Source organism: Silene latifolia, chromosome 11, assembly GCF_048544455.1.
Source record: "Silene latifolia isolate original U9 population chromosome 11, ASM4854445v1, whole genome shotgun sequence".
Classification (NCBI taxonomy): domain Eukaryota; kingdom Viridiplantae; phylum Streptophyta; class Magnoliopsida; order Caryophyllales; family Caryophyllaceae; genus Silene; species Silene latifolia.
The window spans coordinates 173,578,201-173,582,464 of record NC_133536.1 but is presented as its reverse complement, the minus strand read 5'-3'; the positions used below and the strand labels follow the sequence as shown (position 1 = coordinate 173,582,464).

The following is a 4,264-nucleotide window of genomic DNA, read 5'->3' as shown; positions in this document are numbered from 1 at the left end:
TTTTACCCCATTAACTCCACTATAAGCCATAACTGCCAGCTGCCCTCAACTACATCCCATACTTAGCCTGCCATTGTGCCAAGCTAGGAAGTAGTAGAGGAATTTTTGTCGGATTAGAAGCGGTTTTGGTTCGTTTGTACTGATGGAGTGAGTATTGATGAGAAGTGAAGGGGTTGTGTCTTTTTGAAGGGAAAGGAAGAAAGAAAAATAAAAACTCAGAAAAATGAAAAAAAAAGGGAGTTGTTTTGCCTGGCAGGGAGCTCTGGTTGTGCAGGGTGGTCGATCGACTGCCATCACTGGTCGATCGACCACCAGTTCAGAGGTTGAAAAAAAAAAATGAAAATGAAAGAAAAGAAGAAAGAAACGGACAGAAAAAAAACAGAAATAAAAAGAGTTTTGAAATTAAGAAGGTTTTGGTTGAATAAGAACGCGCCTCATATGCTTATTTCGTTGAATTGGAGGCATTTGTTTGGGATTTTGTGTGGCCTGATCACTAAAGGCATGGTTATATATTGAGTTGGAGGAAGGGATACGGTTTCTGATGGTTGTATAGGTACTAGCTTGGCTCTTACCTTCACTTTTTCCATAATTGTTTTGCCCTTCTTTTCCCACTTAGCCTCACATATCCAAATCTTGCAATAGTTCGGCATGTGATAGTCCTTGACGGTGGTTATGTGTATGTACGGTAGCTAGAATCATTATTCATGCTAGTCAAGCATACATGTTTTGTCGGTCGTAGTCTAGGTGAGAGATTGTATTTTTCTTCCCTCTCTTTTACATATAATCTTACCATTTGCTTTGCTGAGAGAAGAGTGGCCCGGGAGAGTCCGAATGTATGAGTCTTGCAAGGTCGAACGCCCGATTAAATTCCATGATATGCATAAATTTGTTCGCTTGATTTAAGCTTTGCACCAGTTGACTATGCGCATTAAACGGTTTGGCATTGGCTTGTAGTTAGCTCTGAGATGTACTCCTCTCCATTTAGTTTTCATACGGGTCATAGTGCTTGCTTGGGGACAAGCAAGGTTTGGTTTGGGGAGATTTGATACGTGCATATTCTATACACTTTATCTGTGGTTTTGGCACGTATTTCTATGCATAATTGTTAGATTAAGGCTACTATTTCTCCCGAAACGGTTTACTTTGCATTTTCTATGTTTTATTGTAGGAATGAAAGGAAGTAAGCTGAATCAGGCCTAATTCGTCCTCCGGAGGCAATTTCAAGGAAGCCCAGAAGAAGGAGAGTCGTACTCACTCACCTCGGGATAAGTGCATTGGAGTGAGGAGCTGTTTTTGAAGAGAAGAAGTGTTTCTGCACAGCACCATCGGTCGATCGACTAGGCTATGAGGTCGATCGACCACTGAAGCTCATCAGACGCTACTGTTCTGCATAAACCAGTCGATCGACCATGCTGACCGGTCGATCGACCAGTTTTCGAGCTGATTTCTATTTCTTCGTGTTAGACTTTTAAAAGCCCAACTTGTAATAACTTTCAGTATCTTTTTATCAGTAGAACGCAGCAACTTTTAGGTTATGCTATTTTTTATGGGAAAACTGAGTTTGGAGATCTAGCTTGGAGACGGAAACTTTCGATTCCATTACTTTGTTCTTGAATTCAATTAGTAAGCTTTTTATGCAATTCCTTTTCTTCCTTATTTCCTTGTTATTTCGATTCTTGTTCTCATCAATTTAATTTCAGCAATTGAGTTCTTCCCTTTTTGTTTTAGTTCGATTCAATTATGTCAATTCTATTCTTTGCTATCAATTTCGAAGTTAGTATAGTTATAATTATGCGTAGGTAATTTCTTTGATTGGGAACGAGGTGAGCCATGGTAGAAATAAGGATTGTTTTGTAGTATGAGTTCTTCTGTATTGGTCTTGTTGTCTTTTGATAAACCTTTTTGCTAGATTGAAAGATTGGTAAATTGTATTATCATTAGATTAGGGATTTCCCTTGAGCGAAGGCTTGAGAAATTCTAGGGAATACATAGACCGTAAGGTTAATTGAGCATCGATCGAAAGGTTAGCTTATATTCCCTCAGATCGTATTATAAGACCCCTGCTACCTTACCGACCTGACTTTTGCCATGGTAAACCGAAGTTCCCGATCCCCTTTTCATCTTGTTGAGAATATTCATTTTAGCAATTAGCCAATTAATCAACCAAACTCAAAACCCCCATTTAATTGTTACTCTTATAGACTGAAGAATAGCAAACAAAATCAACCTTGTCTCTCTGTGGTTCGACCCTTACTATCACTAGCTATAGTTTTAGTTTGGAATTATAAATTTAATTTTGGTACTAAACGACGGGTATCAAATTTTGGCGCCGTTGCCGGGGAGACGGTGTAATTTTGTTTGCTTTATTTTAGTTTATTTTTCTTGTCTCAGGGAACTTTGGTTCCTTGAGACCGTTGCTTACCTTTGCTTCTAGTTCTGCTTTTGCACAGTTAGAAGACAGGTTTTTGAGAGGAAGACTTGAGTACTCTCATTTTGGCAATTATGGCTACAATATATGATAATCTCTGACCAAAGGAACACCATATTCCAAAGGGGCACCGAGTTACCTACCCCTACTACGGGTAAATTTGAATTTCGTTCCTCTTATATCGATTTAGTGGAGCGAAATCGGTTTCTTTGGTTTACGGATGAGGACCCCTTGAAGCATATGGAGATTTTCACGGACTCTCATTGTTCCATACCTATACCAGCTGGGGTGACTCAGGATGAAGTAAAGGGGTTGATGTTCTTATACTCTTTAAAGGATTCAGCGCGAGATTGGTACCGCTACCTTGATAGGGTAGCAACTGGAGTCACGGACTGGACATCTCTAGCGTTAGCCTTCTACAAGAAATACTTCCCACTTTCAAAGACCGACGCCTTGAGAAGTAAAATCACAAGTTTTCAGCAAGGAGCCGATGAGGATTTTTGTGAAGCATGGGGACGTTTCAAAAGTTTAGTCCGAGCTGTCCCTCACCATGGTTTCCAGCAATGGTATCTTTGCAACCTGTTTTATAATGCTCTATATGATGATTACAAGGTCATCCTGGATGCAGCTGCTAATGGCAGGTTTCAAAACAACACCGGTCAAAGTAAAGGTTGGAATACTATTGAGGAGATGGCAGTCCATAGAGCTGAGTTTGGAAGTTCACGTGGTAAGTCACGAAAGCAAAGTGACGAAATGACTGCCGTTGTGACACTTATAACTTCCATTTCTACCCGTCTCGAGAAGCTCGAGATTTCTGAAGCTTCCAAGGGGAAAATCGAAATTCCCGTTCAAAACTCAGATGAGATCGAGAAGTTGAGAGAGATGGTCCAACTCCTTTTGGTTCAAGTGGCGAATATGGAAGCAGCCGGGATTGAGTCCTCAAGGAACTTTGTGAAACAATTGGAGAATATGGAGGCTAAGGAAGCTGCTAATTCTTCAAGCAAATGTGAAGGGCCGGTTGAGACGATCAATGCCATAAATCTCAGAAGTGGCCTTTCTTATGAAAGTCCCGACAAGCCAAAGGAAGACTCGGGAAATGATGAAGAAGCTCGTTTAAAATCTGGTGCAAAAACGAGCTTGAATGCCAGTACTTCTGGTCGATCGACCAACATTCTCAGTCGATCGACTGAAGCGTCAGATAAAATAGTTTCTGACCAGAAACTATTCATAGACAGCACACCCAGTCGATCGACCAACATTCTCAGTCGATCGACTGAGACACCTGACGCAGTCAATTCTGGACAGGAACTGTTCACGCCCAACTTTCTTGGTCGATCGACCATGGTAGAAATAAGGATTGTTTTGTAGTATGAGTTCTTCTGTATTGGTCTTGTTGTCTTTTGATAAACCTTTTTGCTAGATTGAAAGATTGGTAAATTGTATTATCATTAGATTAGGGATTTCCCTTGAGCGAAGGCTTGAGAAATTCTAGGGAATAAATAGACCGTAAGGTTAATTAAGCATCGATCGAAAGGTTAGCTTATATTCCCTGAGACCGTATTATAAGACCTCTGCTACCTTACCGACCTGACTTTTGCCATGGTAAACCGAAGTTCCCGATCCCCTTTTCATCTTGTTGAGAATATTCATTTTAGCAATTAGCCAATTAATCAACCAAACTCAAAACCCCCATTTAATTGTTACTCTTATAGACTGAAGAATAGCAAACAAAATCAACCTTGTCTCGCTGTGGTTCGACCCTTACTATCACTAGCTATAGTTTTAGTTTGGAATTATAAATTTAATTTTGGTACTAAACGACGGGTATCAGTCAAT

The 4,264-nt window shown here is 40.2% G+C and overlaps 1 non-coding gene across 1 annotated transcript; it reads right to left on the bottom strand.

Moving 5' to 3' along the window:
• Window positions 1-2,878: 2,878 nt before the first annotated feature.
• LOC141615826 (small nucleolar RNA R71) lies at window positions 2,879-2,985 on the bottom strand. Its single transcript, XR_012530221.1, has one exon. It is a non-coding gene; the product is annotated as a small nucleolar RNA R71 (small nucleolar RNA).
• Between the last annotated feature and the right edge of the window lie 1,279 nt (window positions 2,986-4,264).